The sequence below is a fragment of the Dendrobates tinctorius genome, unplaced genomic scaffold, assembly GCF_039654945.1.
Source record: "Dendrobates tinctorius isolate UK_male_01 unplaced genomic scaffold, ASM3965494v1 ptg000046l, whole genome shotgun sequence".
Lineage (NCBI taxonomy): Eukaryota > Metazoa > Chordata > Amphibia > Anura > Dendrobatidae > Dendrobates > Dendrobates tinctorius.
This window is the reverse complement of record NW_027361714.1, coordinates 68,809,791-68,828,932: the sequence shown is the minus strand read 5'-3', so window position 1 is coordinate 68,828,932 and position 19,142 is coordinate 68,809,791. Positions and strand designations below refer to the sequence as shown.

At 46.0% G+C, this 19,142-nt stretch overlaps 1 protein-coding gene across 2 annotated transcripts in view; it reads right to left on the bottom strand.

Annotated features, from left to right (window-relative positions):
• HS3ST5 (heparan sulfate-glucosamine 3-sulfotransferase 5) overlaps positions 1-14,654 on the bottom strand; it is a 505,040-nt gene extending 490,386 nt beyond the window's left edge. For both annotated transcript variants that reach the window (XM_073575980.1, XM_073575981.1), the window contains exon 1: positions 14,445-14,654. The gene's annotated coding sequence lies outside the window, so the exon portion shown is untranslated. The remainder of the gene's footprint in view (positions 1-14,444) is intronic.
• Positions 14,655-19,142: the final 4,488 nt, after the last annotated feature.

Sequence of the window (19,142 nt, the reverse complement as noted above, 5' to 3'; positions counted from 1 at the left end):
ATGACCGGAAGACCCATACACATTACACTGTCGGCCAAGCCCACTGATATTAGTGAGTTTAGATGATGTTAGCTTAATGTTTATGGGGGCTTAAAAGTGTAGATAAAAAATTCTGTTAACAAAATCATTTTAAATAAATAACTATTTATTAACATGATAAATCTGCACTCATGTAGCACAACCTGAAACAGGCTTCAAAGGAGGAACAACATGGCAGCCATGGAGGGTTGGTGATAGAACAATACGCAGCGGGTACAATACATTTTAAATGTCATTGACAGATATTAACAACAGTATTTAGGGAATTTACAGTCACATGTTATATAGGCGGCATCTACTACATTAAGGCACGGGATTAGCTTCTAAGCTCACGCTATATACTGACACCAATCTCATGACCTATATGTACTTCACATTTTTGTAAGGAGATAAAGTAACATTCTAGCTTCCTGCAACAACCACTAGGTGGAGCTCAAGAGCATAATGCAGACAGTCTCTTTTAACTCAATATAAAAAGAAAAATTATATGTTTTCCATCTATGCATTTTTAGGGAATTCTGAAATCTGCATCAGAAAAATATAAAATTAATTAGAATCAATTTTTTAACCTAAAATAAAATAATGTTCACAAGTGGACATTCTCATAAGACTTATTTTTAAAGCCCATTGATTTTACCGATTGAGTTCTGCATGACATACTGTATTATAACTGTCACGGGGGCTTAGTTCAACTAAGGCTGAAATACCCGGGGCCCCTGTGGTGTCCCTTTACTAGGGGAAACCCTGTCTGACCCTCAACCCAGGGTTTTTGCTGAAGGTGCAAATGCCTGAGCCTCCGACCTTTCCTTATCTCCTGCTCAGCCCTGCACTTAACCCTCCACCCAGTGAGAAGTCACCACCAAAGCTCCCACACAAATAATGACAGACAGGGAGAACTTAAATTGCACTGCGCCGCACACACACAGGAATAAACAGTAATGTGAACAGGGCACAACTAAACACAAATATGGGAAGGAGAAAGGATAACGACGGATCATACGACACCAGATATGAATCTCTCTCTCTTGAACACCTCCACTCCAGACCGGAACCACTTGGTATGAAACACAAGCTATAATCGGCGACGCCCATAGGCCAGCATGACTATTTAAAGACCGTGGGCGTGACTAACCATCCAACCTGGTCTCCAGCAGGATTAACCCCCGAGAGCCTGAAGATCAGGCCGGCGCCACTGAGGCTATAGTGGCTGGAGGTGGAACTACCTCTGCCTGCCGGATGCTGTGGTGTGAACAGCGTCCGACATGACAGTACCCAGTCTTCTACGAGGGACCCCAGGGCCCTCAAGACTCATAGGACCCGGCTTGTCCGGATGATGACGGTGAAAAGAACTGACCAGCCGATCCGCATGTACTGTATGTCTGAGGCTGGAACCCAAGACCTCTCCTCTGGACCATACCCCCGCCAGTGCACCAAATACTGAAGAGTACGGCGTACTACTCGAGAGTCCACTACCTTGGCGACCTCGAACTCTAACTCGCCATCCACCATGACTGGAGGTGGCATCGGCGTCGTGTCCACCAAGCCTACCACCTTTTTCAATAAAGCCCTGTGAAACACGTTGTGTATCTTGTACACTGCGGGAAGTTCCAACCGATAAGCTACTGGGTTAATGATGGCAGAAATCCTAAAAGGCCCAATAAACCTTGGACCCAGTTTTAAAGAAGGGATTTTGAGTTTTATGTTCTTCGTAGCTAACCACACCCATTCACCCACACACAGGTCCGGACCTGGCACGCGTCTACTGTCAGCCACCCGTTTGTACCTGGCACTCATGCTCAACAAACGCTGTTTCACCCGCCTCCAGACTGATGACAATTGGGCTCCTAGCAGATCCTCCTCCGGGACACCCCCGGAGTCACCCTGACGTAAGGTACAAAACTGAGGATGTTGACCGTACACACAAAAGAATGGAGACTCTCCTGATGACTCTTGGCGGTGATTATTTAATGCGAATTCGGCCAGAGGAAGGAAAGTAGACCACTCCTCCTGGTTGTCGGACACAAAGCATCGTAAATACTGTTCTAGATTTTGGTTCATGCGCTCAGTTTGTCCATTAGACTGTGGATGAAACGCCGATGAATGTGACAACTTGATCCCCAACCTTGAGCAAAAAGCTTTCCAAAACCTCGCCACAAATTGCGTACCCCTATCAGATACTATGTCAGACGGTACTCCGTGGAGTCTGACCACCTCCTTCACAAATACCTGAGCCAACGTCTTACTATTGGGCAAAGAGGACAACGCCACAAAATGCGCCATCTTTGAAAAACGGTCAACCACCACCAGGATGACCGTGTTCCCTGCCGAGGCTGGCAAGTCAGTGATAAAATCCATGGAGATTTCTGTCCATGGCCTATTGGGTACCCCCAGAGGCTGTAGCGTGCCAGCAGGACGGGTTCGGGGTGACTTAGCCCTAGCGCACGTGATGCAAGCTGCCACGTACGAGACCACGTCCTGCCGGATTTTGGGCCACCAGAAACGACGCGATACCAGCTCTAAGGTGCCCTTCACCCCTGGGTGACCAGCCAGTACCGAATCGTGGTGTTCCTTCAACACCTTAGGCCGAAGATGCAGGGGTACAAATGATTTGTTGGCGGGAAGTCCTGGTGGTACCTCCTCTTGGGCCTCGGCAATCTCCGCCTCTACCTCAGTCGTGAGAGCCGAGACCACTACCCCTTTCTGGAGGATGGGTACCGGCTCTTCCCGAGGTTCTCCCCCCGGAAAACACCTAGACAAAGCATCCGCCTTGGTGTTTTTAGCCCCGGGACGGTACGTCACAAGAAAATTGAAACGAGTAAAAAACAATGCCCAGCGAGCCTGCCTAGGAGACAGACGCTTGGCCGACTCCAGGTAGAGCAGATTCTTATGGTCGGTGATAACTGTGACCTGGTGAGCCGCCCCCTCCAAGAAGTGTCGCCATTCCTCAAAAGCCAGTTTGATGGCCAACAACTCCCTGTTGCCGATATCATAATTCCGTTCGGCCGGCGACAACTTCTTGGAGAAGTAGGCGCATGGATGCATCTCGCTCAAGGACGAGCCTTGAGACAGTACTGCCCCCACTCCCACCTCCGACGCATCAACCTCTACCACAAAAGGTTTAGACACGTCTGGTTGCACCAGAATGGGGGCTGAAGCAAAACTATTCTTCAGACGCTCAAATGCACGTATAGCCACCTCAGGCCAGTTCGCCAGATCGGCACCCTTTTTTGTCATGTCCGTGAGCGGTTTGGCGACAGTCGAAAAGTGTTTTATAAATTTCCTATAATAATTCGCAAACCCAAGGAACCGCTGGAGTGCTTTCAGACTCTCCGGCCTCTCCCATTGCAACACCGCTTGCACCTTAGCGGTGTCCATTTTAAAACCAGCTGCGGACACAATATATCCCAAAAAGGGCAACTCCTGGACAAAAAATAAACATTTTTCCAGCTTAGCATAGAGCTGGTTCTCCCGGAGCAACTGTAACACCTGCCTAACATGCTGCAAATGAGTGTCCCGATCGCTAGAATAAATGAGGATATCATCCAGGTATACAATCACAAATCTCCCCAGGACATGAGCAAAGACATCATTAATAAAATGTTGGAAAACGGCAGGCGCGGTGGTCAACCCAAACGGCATAACCAGACTCTCAAAATGACCCTCAAGAGTGTTAAACGCCGTCTTCCACTCATCCCCCTGACGGACCCTTATGAGGTTATACGCCCCCCTGAGGTCCAGCTTGGAAAACCATTTTGCCCCCGCTACCTGGTTGAACAAATCCGGGATCAACGGCATTGGGTAGGGATCACGGATAGTAATCTGGTTTAACTCTCGGAAATCCAGACACGGGCGTAACCCCCCCATCTTTCTTCTTAATGAAGAAAAACCCCGCGGCTACAGGCGAGGACGAAGGCCGGATGTGACCTTTGCTCAGACTCTCCGCGATGTAGTCTTTCAGAGCTTGTCTCTCAGGACCAGAAATATTAAACATCCTGGCCTTAGGTAATTTGGCCCCGGGTTTTAACCTAATAGCACAGTCATAGGCTCTATGTGGAGGCAGTTCTGAGCAACCCTTCTCAGAGAAAACATGCGCGAAATCCTGCAAAGCCTCCGGCAGGCTGGGCGTCACGGCGGACACACATGTGGCCAAGCAATTGTCTTGGCAGAAACCACTCCATTGTACTATGTCCTGAGTTTTCCAATCAATTACCGGGTTGTGCCTGGACAGCCATGGAAAACCCAGGACCATTTGAGCTGGGAGATTACGGAGGACCCTACATGTAACCGACTCAGAATGTAGGACCCCAATGTGGAGTTTCACCTCTGCCACAAACTCAGTAATCTCCCCTTGAGGGAGGGGAACAGCATTAATGGTCACCACCTGTATGGGGTGAGGAAGTTTTTCAATCTTAAACCCGGCGGTGTGTGCAAACTCCTCATCTATGAGATTGGTGGCGGAACCGCTATCCACAAACACTGATATAGGTAGCTCTCTGCCGGCGACAATAACCTTGGCAGGGAGCATACATTGAGATACCATCATGGAGGATATGCATACGCTCAGTTGGGTCTCCTCCATACCCTCTGAGCTTAACAGTTTTCCGCCGGTGTGACCCTCTTAGGTAGTACCGGGCAAACGTTAACATAATGACCTCCTTTACCACAGTAGAAACATGCTCCGGACTTCCGGACTCCCGGAGCGCGAGGCTGAACCTGTGCCACGCCAGCAATCTGCATAGGTTCAGGGGACTCATCTACTTCAACCACACCTGCACCTCTGTTTTCCCCCAGAGGTAGCATCTCCTGTGCCCCATGACGAAAACGGCGATCAATACGTATCACCAAACTCATGGCAGACTCCAATGATGCCGGAGTCTCATACATCAGGAGGGCTTGTTTCACCCTCCCTGATACCCCATGAATAAACTGGCTCCGCAGTGCTGGGTCATTCCACTGTGTGTCTACAGCCCAGCGGCGAAATTCTGAACAATAGTCTTCTGCCAAGCGCTCCCCCTGGCGGAGGGCGCGGATTTTAGATTCCGCTAGAGCCAGTCGGTCAGGGTCATCGTAAATGAGCCCGAGGGCAGAAAAAACATTATCGACCGAATGAAATGTAGCAGAGTCAGGTGGTAAGGAAAATGCCCATGCTTGGGGGTCACCACTCAGTAATGACAACACCAGCCCTACTCGCTGGGCCTCATTACCTGAGGATATTGGCCGCATGCGGAAGTATAATTTGCAGGCCTCCCGAAATACGACAAATTTGCTGCGATCGCCTGAAAATCGTTCTGGCAGCGGAAACTTCGGCTCTGCACCGATACCTGCAGATGCCGTTTGCACCTTTGCTACTACCAGGCCCTGCTGCTGAACTGCCCCATTCAACTTGGAGACCTGTATGGACAGCGCCGCCAACTGGCGGGTTATGGAATCTAATGGATCCATGGACTCCTGAAAAAATGTGGGCCGATTATAATGTCACGGGGGCTTAGTTCAACTAAGGCTGAAATACCCGGGGCCCCTGTGGTGTCCCTTTACTAGGGGAAACCCTGTCTGACCCTCAACCCAGGGTTTTTGCTGAAGGTGCAAATGCCTGAGCCTCCGACCTTTCCTTATCTCCTGCTCAGCCCTGCACTTAACCCTCCACCCTCCACCCAGTGAGAAGTCACCACCAAAGCTCCCACACAAATAATGACAGACAGGGAGAACTTAAATTGCACTGCGCCGCACACACACAGGAATAAACAGTAATGTGAACAGGGCACAACTAAACACAAATATGGGAAGGAGAAAGGATAACGACGGATCATACGACACCAGATATGAATCTCTCTCTCTTGAACACCTCCACTCCAGACCGGAACCACTTGGTATGAAACACAAGCTATAATCGGCGACGCCCATAGGCCAGCATGACTATTTAAAGACCGTGGGCGTGACTAACCATCCAACCTGGTCTCCAGCAGGATTAACCCCCGAGAGCCTGAAGATCAGGCCGGCGCCACTGAGGCTATAGTGGCTGGAGGTGGAACTACCTCTGCCTGCCGGATGCTGTGGTGTGAACAGCGTCCGACATGACAATAACTCCTCAGGAAATAAAACTAAACTACTCTGAAATTATCCACAGTTTTACTGTTAACAAAACTTTACTCCTAGAAAACTTGGCTGCACTTAAAAATTGGCTCCTTATATTGAAGATCAGTTGTAAGTGTTAGGGATTGTCATAGCTGCAATGATAAACGGAGCATTTTTCATACAATTAGATGACTAATGCCAGGCAAGATCTTGGGCTTTTTGCTTATCAAACCAAGAGGTGACATAGTGATGTTTTCTGAGTTATGGATACAGTCAGGTGGAATGGTGACCTCTTTACAAGTAGCAAAAAAGCAATTAGAAATTGCAAATTAAGAGATCATCTTCATAGCAGTTCACCTTTTCATTAGCTCCACATGTCAAAACATACAAAATTCTTGCCATTATATCCAAAGTAAACGGATAAGTGATAGGATTTCCATTGACTAGAAGCTTAGACACAAAAGTAGTATAATGAGGGAGCATTAATCACAGTTTCAGCACGGTCCAGCATAAGCGTATTATATGATTATGATCATATAACACTCCATAGTTTCACTATTGTTATTCATTTTATGTGTATATCTATGACTACTGATTTTATAGGTAAGGATTAAATCGCACTGCTATGTATTTTGTGATATCAAAATCTATAATAGGAAGACCATTGTGATATTGAAAGTGTATATGTGTATCCTTAGATTGTAATATCTGATGGATAGTGTCTCTGGTGCTAACAGTTGGTTAATACGACATTCTCTGACAGTAAATGGCTAAGAAAAATGGAGCAATATAAATTAAAGCTAATAAAGGGATGAGTAAAAAATGTACTGGAAATGCCATAAAAATCTATACAGCAGAGGTGTGGGAATCCTACAATCACTTGTGTCATTACTTAAGTCGCTTGTCTGGCTGTTGTGACTGCATATGTCCTGCCTCTTTGTCATTAATATAAATGGGCAGCCTCATTCTCTGGACTATTGGAGTCCTAGTGGCTGGATGCCCACAGATCTGATTCATGGGATATCCAGTAGATCACCATAAAAAGGGCATCCTTATTTTCTGGATCCACGTGCTGGATTCCCACCAATCTGATATATGGAATACTCAGCGAATCACCAGAAAAATGGACATCTTCAATCTCTGGACACAGGTGTTGGGTGCTCACCATTCTGATTTATGCAATATCTAGTGGATACACCAAAAAAAGTGGGCATCGATCTGATTTATGGAATATCGAGTGAATACAGCATAACAAGTGGGCATCCCCATTCTCTTGACTAGTGGCTGGATCTGATTTATGGAATATCCAGTAGATCACCCCAAAAAATGGGCATTCTCATTCTTTAGACCCAGGGGTTGAATGCTCTGTGATCTCAATTATAGAATATCCAGTGGATACAGCATAAGTGGGCATCCTCATTCTCTGGACTATTGGGGCACTAGTGGCTGGATGCCTATAGATCTGATTTATGGAATGTCTAGTGGATTACCAAAAAAAATGGGCATCTGGGTCGCCCTCCCAGGGCTGTGGGGTACTCGGTACCGGGTCAGTGTCGGCGGGATGTGTCACAGCAGCGGTGACCCGGTCTGTGGCCCTGGGCGCCCAATTAACAGGGGAAGATTGAATGGTGGAATGTAGCTAATGAAATAGTTTGTGACGCCACCTGTGGAGTTCAGCAAGCGAGATGTTAAGCCGACGCTGCGTGCAGATCCTCTGGGACTGGTGGTGTGTTGCAGCCAAGATGGTGAAGCTCCCCACAAGTGAAGCTGTAGCCCCAGGGCAGTGTAGATGTAGGGGTAGAGGAGAGGCACAAGCGGTGTAGTAGCTGGTACCAGGTGTAGCAGTGCTGGGTGTGTTGGTGCAAGAATCAATGGAGGACACCAGGGCTTGTAGTTCCAAAGCTTTACTCACAGTCTGTAGTACACACAGGTGCCTGCCTCTGTACTGTGTCCTCCGGGTCAGAGACTCAATCAAACTCCAGGCTGGATGGAATGCTGCCTTCCAATGCTCCGCCAACATGTACCTTTCTGAACGTCTCCTCTTATAGCGCCTTTAAGTGTGAAGTACTCCCAGTACTGAGTTACACTGGAGTGCCTCCTGACAGATGTTCCCAAGAACTCTACTTGTACGGCAGACAGCTGTAGCCTGCTTCGGGGACTCCTTACTCCTGAGTCCCGGCTCACTATCCTAGTTGCTGTTGTGCCCCAAGTCTTAGATGGGAATAGTGCATTTACAGCCCACTACTCCACCGGTGTCTGCTGCAGAACCATTAGTGTTCATACAACCTCGGGGACCGGGCCCCGGCCTTGCGCTTAAAACATGTAGGCAGGGTCCTTCCTCTAACCCACGTCCTCTGTTCCCTTTTTCTCCTACGTTCCGCACTTGTCTTTTCCCTTCTATGGAAGCTCAGGTTTCAGTTCTACGTCTTTCTCCTTCTTCCCTTTCCTTTTCCGTGCCAGCTGGCTCAGGTCACTGAGGCAGCTGCAGCACTCCTTCTTCCATCCCTTCTTCCAGGGATCTCCTTTCCTCACTCCTCCCTTTAGCATCCATACAACCTCAGGGACCCGGCCCCGGCCCCGGCCTTGCGCTTAGAACTTCTAGGCAGGGTTCTTCTCTAAAACACGTCCTCTGTTCCCTTTTACTCTATCGTTCCGTACTAATCTCTCCTTCTCATGTAAGATCAGGTTTCAGTTCAATGTCTTTCTCTTTCTTTCCTTTCCCGTGCCAGCAGACCCAGGTCACTGAGGTCTGCTGCAGCACCTCCTTCCTCCATCCCTCTCCCAGGGATCTTCTTTCCTCACTCCTCTCTGAGTGACTCTCCGACTCACACTGACTTCTAATCCTAACCCTTTCCGCTGTTTTATGTATTCTAACTCCACACCCCTCCCAGCACGTTTCGTGTTCCAAGCAGGGAGCCACCAAAGGTGCTCTGCTACACTCCAAGCAGCGAGCCGCAATGTGGCTTTGCTGAACTACTGTGTTGTGTGGGATGCAGATGTTGGAGCTTGGTCAGGAACCTCCAACTTACCTGGATGGTGAGGCACCACACCTCAGGAGGAGGTGCAGTACCTCTGTGGCGACTGAGCCTCAGGGGCGCCACACATCCTCATTCTATAGACAATTGGGTCCTATTGGCTGGATGCTTATAGATCTGATTTATAGAATATCCAGTGGATACAGCATAATAAGTGGGGATCCTCATTATCTGGACTGTTGGGATCCTAGTGACTGGATACCTACAGATCTGATTTCTAGAATATTCAATGAATCACCAAAAAAATTGGGCATCCTCATTCTCTTGACCCAGGGGCTGGATTCCCAGTGCATCATCATTCTCTGGACTATTGGGATCCTAGTGGCTGAATGCCTACAGATCTGATTTATAGAATATTCAATTAATCACCAAACAAACTGGGCGCCCTCATTCTCTAGACCTAGGGGCTGGATGCTCAGTGATCCGATTTATGGAATATCCAGTGGATTCACCATAAACAATTCAGGAGGTAAATTTACACAGTATGTATCATATAGACTTTATTATACTGAGGTACACTTAGCTATACTACACATTATATTTCTGGCAAACTACAGTACATATGAACGAGTAATAAAGTGTACCGGACTATAAGTATATTAGGTATACTGAGCATGCAATATCTGTATATTCTGTATGTATCTCAAGAAGCATAATGTGCATGTGTGTAATATATGCATTGAATTCTTTACATGGCACAAGTATATATAAGAAAAACATTGATTTTGAAGGCAGCCTGCACCATATGCAATCCACGTGCAAACTCTTAAATATCATCAGTAGATGTGAACGGCCCGTCCCATATATATGTAAATGGCTTTTCCCACACAGTTCATATTATACAGAAGGCTTATTAACGCCATAAATATCTGCTGTGCTGCGAAGGGTTACAGCACCATCAGTAGTCGGAATAACTTTCCTAAGACCTAAATCAGCGCGGCCTATGATGAGCTCATTAAATATTTAGCGGGCAGGAAAGGCTTGTTTCTCGGTTTAATGTACGTTATCACTTAATTCATTTACATTTTTATAAATAGCAGAGTCTCTAATCCAACGCGTCAGCGTCGAGGCGTAAGGGGCGCAGTACGTGTCCGGCACCATGATACCAACCAAAGGGAATGCCAAGATTTACACTGCAATGTATCCGGCTGTGGCGTTACATCACGTGTATCACATAAGTAATACACAATATAGTCATAGAGTTATGATGACGTTATGGAAACATATGCTTACTATTGATGTTATTATCAGATGCCTCCATGTGATCCTCAGTCCATTGCTAGAAATCACTGACCGGCAAATGGCAGAATCTGACAGACGCCCCCCGCCTAATGATTATTTTATGCATACTGTACCGCCATCTGCACGTTGTTGCTTCCGGATGAGCTGGTGTGGGTCAGGCATTAGTAGCTGTCGTCAGGCAGTACTGATCACTGTCAGTGGCGCCATATACGTGATGATAGGAGCATCCTGTCAATTACAGATTCTGCAGGACACGGTGCAGTCTTTGGGATAGTACTGTATATTCAATATATATTCAAAGAAATGCCTAATAATAATAATACCTTCCCCAGCGTACACTCCAGGCCGGTCAGCGCTATGCCAGCTACATGGTCATTACAGCATTTTACAGACTTGAAGCAATGGCAGGTTTTCTTGCAATACTTGCTTGTAATTTGTAATGTAACTATCCCATCGCTGTCAGGTTTACTTATGGAAAATCGCTTAATTTTGTGTTATTACACTGAGTATTTCCACCTCTGCTATGTGCTACCTAATACGCTTCCATTATTATGGGACATATGGATGAGCAGTAGGGTCCTGACTCTTAATACATCGCCCTTAGATGGAAAACAAACAAACAAAACAACATAAAACACACAGTACTTGTTGGTGGAGATGATCACGGCATTGTTGGCCGCAGTACACACTAGCCACTACACATGCCATCTCATCGTTTCATTAAATGTGCAAAGTAGAGGACAATGACTCATGGCTGAATCACCCTGTAATATGAAGTATCTCTCATAGCCGGCATCCCAGCAATCACACATAACTGCTACAGCCAAAACAGAATAATTACAGCCAGCTCAGACACAGGAGAAATGTAGCATCTATTCCCATATTAATATGCTATAGTTCTAATTGCATCAGTCAGCGTAATGTATGCTTCCAAAACACATCCAGAAGGAACGATAAATCATGCAGTCACATGTGCAGTCCCTGCAGGCACCCGAGCACCTGAGTTTTACTTGTGCCAGGCATTTATGTGTGAACTGTGCGGCAAAGCCTGGATATAGAAACACGTCCTGATCTGCCCTAATACCAGTGATCTGCCCTAATACCAGGGATCTACCCTAATACCAGTGATCTGCCCTAATACCTGTGATCTGCCCTTATACCAGTGATCTACCCTAATACCAGTGATCTGCCCTAATACCAGTGATCTACCCTAATACCAGTGATCTGCCCTAATACCAGTGATCTACCCTAATACCTGTGATCTGCCCTAATACCTGTGATCTGCCCTAATGCCAGTGGTATGCCCTTATACCAGTGATCTACCCTAATACCAGTGATCTGCCCTAATACCAGTGATCTACCCTAATACCTGTGATCTGCCCTAATACCTGTGATCTGCCCTTATACCAGTGATCTACCCTAATACCAGTGATCTGCCCTAATACCAGTGATCTACCCTAATACTAGTGATCTGCCCTAATACCAGTGATCTACCCTAATACCTGTGACCTGCCCTAATACCTGTGACCTGCCCTAATACCTGTGATCTGCCCTAATACCTGTGGTATGCCCTTATACCAGTGATCTACCCTAATACCAGTGATCTACCCTAATACCTGTGATCTGCCCTAATACCTGTGATCTGCCCTAATACCAGTGATCTGCCTCGATATCAGTGATCTGCCCTAATACCTGTGATCTGCTCTTATACCAATGATCTGCCCTAATACCAGTGATCTGCTCTTATACCAATGATCTGCCCTAATACCTGTGATCTATGTCAATACTGGCAGTGATCTGCCCTAATACCAGTGATCTGCCCTAATACCTGTGATCTATGTCAATACTGGCAGTGATCTGCCCTAATACCAGTGATCTGCCCTTATACCAGTGGTCTGCCCTTATACCAGTGATCTGCCCTAATACCAGTGATCTGCCCCGATACCAGTGATCTGCCCCGATACCAGTGATCTACCCTAATACCTGTGATCTGCCCCAATACCAGTGATCTATGCCAATACCGGCAGTGATCTGCCCTAATACCAGTCATCTGCCCCAATACCAGTGATCTGCCCTAATACCAGTGATCTACTCTTATACCATTGATCTGCCCTAATACCAGTGATCTGCCCTAATACCAGTGATCTGCTCTAATACCTGTGATCTATGTCAACACCGGCAGTGATCTGCCCTAATACCAGTGATCTGCCCTTATACCAGTGATCTGCCCTTATACCAGTCACCTGCCCCAATACCAGTGATCTACGCCAATACCGGCAGTGATCTGCCCTTATACCAGTCATCTGCCCTAATGCCAGTGATCTGTCCTAATACCTGTGATCTGCTCTTATACGAATGATCTGCTTTAATACTAGTGATCTGCTCTTATACCAGTTATCTGCTCTTATACCAGTGATCTGCACTAACACCAGTGATCTGCTCTAATACCAGTGATCTTCTCTTATACCAGTGATCTGCTCTTATACCAGTGATCTTCTCCGATACCAGTGATCTGCTCTTATACCAATGATCTGTAATAATTCCAGTGATCTGCTCAAACACCAGTGAACTGCTTTTATACCAGTGATCTGCTCTAATACCAGTGATCTGCTCTTATACCAGTGATCTGCTCTAATACCAGTGATCTGCTCTCATACCAGTGATCTGCTCTGATAACAGTGATCTGCCCTACAAGTGATCTTACCTGACACCATTGATATGCTCTAGTACCTGTGATCTGTCTTGTATCAGGGATGTGCTCCAATACCAGTGATGTTTAACAACATTTTTTTACATAGAACAAACTCTAAATATCATTTTTAAGACATGTAAGACCATAACAACATGCTGCTAACCCCAATATATTACGTCACTCTCTGTCCCCTGAACCTAAAATATCCAAACTTGTTCAATATGTATAATTCAATATAAAAAGTAGCTGCTATACACATAGATCACTTTTCTATCCAATCATAATGCAACTAAATCTATATAAAACAGCATCATTTCTGGAAATAAAGTATCACAGCACCATCAACGTCTCTATCTATCTATCGACCTATCTATCTATCTATCTATCTATCTATCTATCTATCTATCTATCTATCTACTGTATCTATCTATCCCATATCTATCTATATATCCCATATCTATCATCTATTTATCTCTCCCATATCTATCTATCTATCTATCTATCTATCTATCTATCTATCTATCTATCTATCTATATATCTATTGTACAGTATTGAGTTAATTAACACTTTGTAAGCAGGAAAGATGTACATAATAATACCACCATATCCAAAATATCCCTTACAGAAAATTGCAACTTTCCCTGACATTTGCACACTGCTACAAAGCCGGCAAAGGAGACAGGTGATGCCCAAGCTGTGACCAGTGCTGAGCAGCCCCAATGTCTATATTATTGTCAGCTTTTGTAACATGCATGCTCCACGTTAGAGAAAGAAATACACATAGGGAAGAAATCAGTGCAAGTCATACATTCACTACCGCCAATCCCAATCTTCCATGGAGCAGCATTAGCCTCACTATCTATCTATCTATCTATCTATCTATCTATCTATCTATCTATCTATCCCATATCTATCTATCTATCTATCTATCTATCTATCTTTTTATCTATCCCATATCTATCTATCTATCTATCTATCTATCTATCTATCTATCCCATATCTATCTATCCATCTATCTTTTTATCTATCCCATATCTATCTATCTATCTATCTATCTATCCCATATCTATCTATCTATCTATCTATCTATCTATCTATCTATCTATCTATCTATCTATCTATCACATATGTCTTTATGTATCCATTATCTCTCTGTGTCTCTGGGATCCCCTGTGACAGGACACCCCATGACACGGGCATGGTCTCCAGCTCTCGCCCCCTGCCCAGTGTAAGGTGCCAGTGCCGCCTTTCTGGAGCAGATCTGCCCCAGCTCAGCCATGGCACCGGGGGGCACAGAGTGTCCATCAAGTATCCCCCTAACTTAGTCCATGTCCTGTGAGCAGCAGGCAGGATGGGGACTTACCAGCACTGCCAGCACCCGCCTGATGCCGCGTCTTCTGCCGCAGCTCCCGCATCCTAGGACGATGCTGATGGCAGGAGAGGGCAGGAGCAGCTGAGCTGTGCCACGCCGGAGCCCGGGCTCAGCATCCGCACATCCCTGGGAGACGGAGCCAGGTGCAGGGCGCGCTCCCGCGGAGAGGCGGGCACGAGCTCCAGCGCAGAGCAGGGAGGCGGTGTCTGCAGCTCACACTCTCCGCTCCTCGCTGTCAGTCCCAAAGCAAACTTTCCAGTGTGACAGCTCTGCTGCCTCCTCAGATGTGCCTGCTACACATGTGCTAGGACAGGGCAGTCAGTAGTGACAGGAGGAAAGGATTGTTACAGGGCTCATCCCATACAATGGTTTCTGGATTGTTACATCTCGCCGCAGATCTACACTACCGGTCCAAAGTTTGGGGTCACCCAGACAATTTTGTGTTTTCCATGAAAAATCACACTTTTATTAATCAAGTGGGTTGCCAAATGAAATTAAAATCTAGTCCAGACATTGACAAGGTTCAAAAAAAAGATTTTAATTTGAAATAATAATTTTCTGCTTCAAACTTTGCTTTTGTCACAGAATGCTCCCTTTGCAGCAATTACAGCATTGCAGACCTTTGGCACTCCAGCAGTTAATTTTCTAAGGTAATCTGGTGAAATTTCACCCCATGCTTCCAGAAGCCTCTCCCACAAGTTGGTTTGGCTTGATGGGCACTTTTTGAGTACCATACGGTCAAGCTGGTCCCACAACAGCTCAATGGGGTTGAGATCTGGTGACTGCACTGGCCACTCCATTACAGATAGAATACCGGCTGCCTGCTTCTTCCCTAAATAGTTCTTGTATAATTTGTCCTGTTGTAGAATGAAATTAGCTCCAATCAAGCGCTGTCCACAGGGTATGGCATGGCGTTGCAAAATGGAGTGATAGCCTTTCTTATTCAAAATCCCTTTTACCTTGTACAAATCTCCCACTTTACCAGCACCAAAGCAACCTCAGACAATCACATTACCTCCACCATGCTTGACAGATGGCGTCAGGCACTCTTCCAACATCTTTTCAGTTGTTCTGCGTCTCACAAATGTTGTTCTGTGTGATCCAAACACCTCAAACTTATATTCGTCTGTCCATAACACTTTTTACCAATCTTCCTCTGTCCAATGTCTGTGTTCTTTTTCCCATATTAATCTTTTCCTTTTATTAGCCAGTCTCAGATATGACTTTTTCTTTGCCACTCTGCACTGAAGGCCTGCATCCCGGCGTCGCCTCTTCACTGTAGATGATGACACTGGCGTTTTGCGTGTACTAGTTAATGAAGCTGCCAGTTGAGGACCTGTGAGGCGTTGATTTCTCAAACTACAGACTCTAATGTACTTGTCTTGTTGCTCAGTTGTGCAGCAGGGCATCCCACTTCTCTTTCTACTCTGGTTAGAGCCTGTTTTGCTCTCCTCTGAAGGGAGTAGTACACAGAGGGCTGCCACTAGGAATTTCAGGGTCCCATGCTGGCAAAATTTTTGGAGCCCCCTTGAGACTCCACCCAGGCTCCAGCCCCGCCACCACCTCTCAAATTGTCCACAGTCCCACTGCTCTCTCTTGGAAAAACTCCACTTTTCACCAATCACACATTAACAGTTCCAATCACCAGATCACACATATAGTCAACAACTTTTGTTTTGGCCAAAAGATTTTTTAAGCTGCCACCACGACATGGTAGACTCTTTTGGTCGAGCTCTACTCTATCCTATTAATCATTTGTTAAAATATCCAATACAATTTAGGTATATTTTTATTTATTTTTCAATTTTTAAAATGACCAAAAATATCACATACAAGGAACAAATACCACCGCACCATGACCAGACACCATATTACCACCACATAGTGACCTATAATGCCACATACAAGGGAAAAATACCACCACACCATGACCAGACCACATATTACCACCACAGTGACCAAATAATATCACATACAAGGGACAAATACCACCACACCAGGACCAGACCACATATTACCACCACATAGTGACCAAATAATTGCACATACAAGGGACAAATACCACCATACCATGACCAGACCACATATTACCACCACACAGTGACTGAATAATAGCACATACAAGGAACATATGCTGCCACACCATTGCCGGACAACATATTACTACCACATAGAGACTGAATACTACAATACTGATCATTAATAAAAAAACACAATACTAATATCACCATAAGTGCCATTATACACAGGAGATCTGTACTTAGTGTGCAGTGTCTGTGTACAGGTAATACAGTGATCACTGGTGACATTACACACAGAAGCTCCATATATAGTGTCAGTGTACAATTAATACAGTGCTTACTGGTGACATTGTACACAGGACCACTGTATATAGGATACAATGTATAGTGTGAGTGTACAGATTATGCACTGACTCACCAGTAACATCTCTAGGTGAAATCCTTCATCTTCGCTTTTCATCTTTCATCCAGCACAGACCACCGTCACTTCTTCCAGCCAGGGCTCGTCTCTGCAGGAAATAACACATTTATCTAGATCACAGCTTGCAGAACACATTACTTAATTTTTTCCCAAATTCATACATCAGATGACGAAAAAAAGGCAACATAGTGTCGCTCTGCACAGTAACAGGACCACTTCCCCATTTAAAACAGTATCCTCAAAAAATAAAATAAATACATCACTGCAGTAATAATATCCCTTAATTAGACCCTATGGTAATAATATCCCCCATCCTGGCCCCGTGTGTCTCATTCCTGACTCCAGCCATATGTTCTCCCATCCTGCCCTCATAAGTATCCATTCTGCCCCCATGTGATGCCCCATCCTGCCCCATATGATCTCCCCATCCTGTCCCATCTGTATCATGATTCTGCCCCATCTGTCTCCATCCTGCCCCATGATCCTGCACCATGTGTCTCCCATCCTGCCCTGTGTTTCCCATCCTGCCCCTTGTCTCCCATCCTGCCCCTTGTCTCCAATTCTGCCCTTGTCTCCATTCTACCCCCGGGTCTCCAATCCTGCCCTCATGTCTCCATTCTGCCCCTGTGTATCTTCAATCTGCTGCTTGTCTCCCATTCTGCCTCGTGTCTCCATTCTGCGCCCGTGTCTCCAATCCTGCCCTTGTCTCCATTCTACCCCCGTGTCTCCAATCCTGCCCCCATGTCTCCATTCTGCCCCGTGTCTCCATTCTGCCCTGTGTGTCTCCAATCTGCCGCTTGTCTCCAATCTGCCCCTATGTGTCTCCAATCTTCCCCATTGACTCCTATCCTGCCCCTGTGTCTCCATTCTGCCCCCATGTCTCCAATCTGCCGCTTGTCTCCATTTTGCCCCTGTCTGTCTCCAATCTGCCCCTTGTCTCCATGCTGCCCTCATGTCTCCATTCTGCCACTTGTCTCAATTCTGCCCTCATGTCTACATTCTGCCCCGTGTCTCCCATCCTGCCCCCGTGTCTCCTTTCAGTGCCTGTGTGTCTCCATCCTGCCGGAGAAACATATTGCCGCTTTCAATAATAAAATAAAAAAAACTTTCTTCTTACCTGGCCGCGCTCCTGCGGTGAAGATGATATCATACCAGAGAACACGAGCTGCACACAACCAGGACAGCTGCTGCTGTGTGAGCTGAAGGACCTCTGGTGACGTCATTGTCATGTGATCAGGGGGCAGAGCTGATAAATGGTGAAGGCCTGTGATAATGATGGCATCACCATAGGTCCTTCAGCTCTTCCACTTGGTGTAGCTCTCTGATGTCTGCCTCTGTGGCGGCTGTGCCGATGTGTGTGCCACGGGGCCCAGCTGCAGCGCACAGCACTTGGGGCCTGATGACGCACAGCACTTGGGGCCCGATGACTAGAAGCACAGGAGCGGGGCTCCTGACCTGAGGGCCCCCTTCTGTATTGCTGCTCACCAGGCCCCATACAGCAGTAAGAGCAGTAATGCCCTGATGGTGGCCCTGAGTACACACCGTTGTAGGAAATCTTCAGTTTCTTGGCAATTTCTTGCATGGAATAGCCTTCATTTCTAAGAACAAGAATAGACTGTCGAGTTTCACATGAAAGTTTTTTTTTCTGGCCATTTTGAGTGTTTAATGGAACCAACAAATGTAATGCTCCAGATTCTCAGCTAGCTCAAAGGAAGGTCAGGTTTATAGCTTCTCTAATCAGCCAAACTGTTTTCAGATGTGCTAACATACTTGCACAATGGTATTCAAGGGTATTCTAACCATCCATTAGCCTTCTTACACAGTTAGCAAACACAAAGTACCATAAGAACACTGGAGTGATGGTTGTTGGAAATGGGCCTCTATACACCTATGAAGATATTGCATAACAAACCAGACGTTTGCAGCTAGAATAGTCATTTACCACATTAACAATATATAGAGTGTATTTCTGAATCATTTAATGTTAGCTTCATTGGAAAAACTGTGCTTTTCTTTCAAAAATTAAGGAAATTTCTAAGTGACCCTAAACTTTCAGCGGTAGTGTACCGTCTACTTTGCAAGATACCACCTCCTTTTCCTAGATGAAGTCCAGCGCTGAATATCTGTGCTTTTAAGTAATGCAAAGCGTCACCATAATTACCATTTATCCTAAGGCTATGGTCACACCAGCGTATTTTGTGTCACCCGAGAGAATCGGGACGATCATGGGAATCATGCTCTGATCAA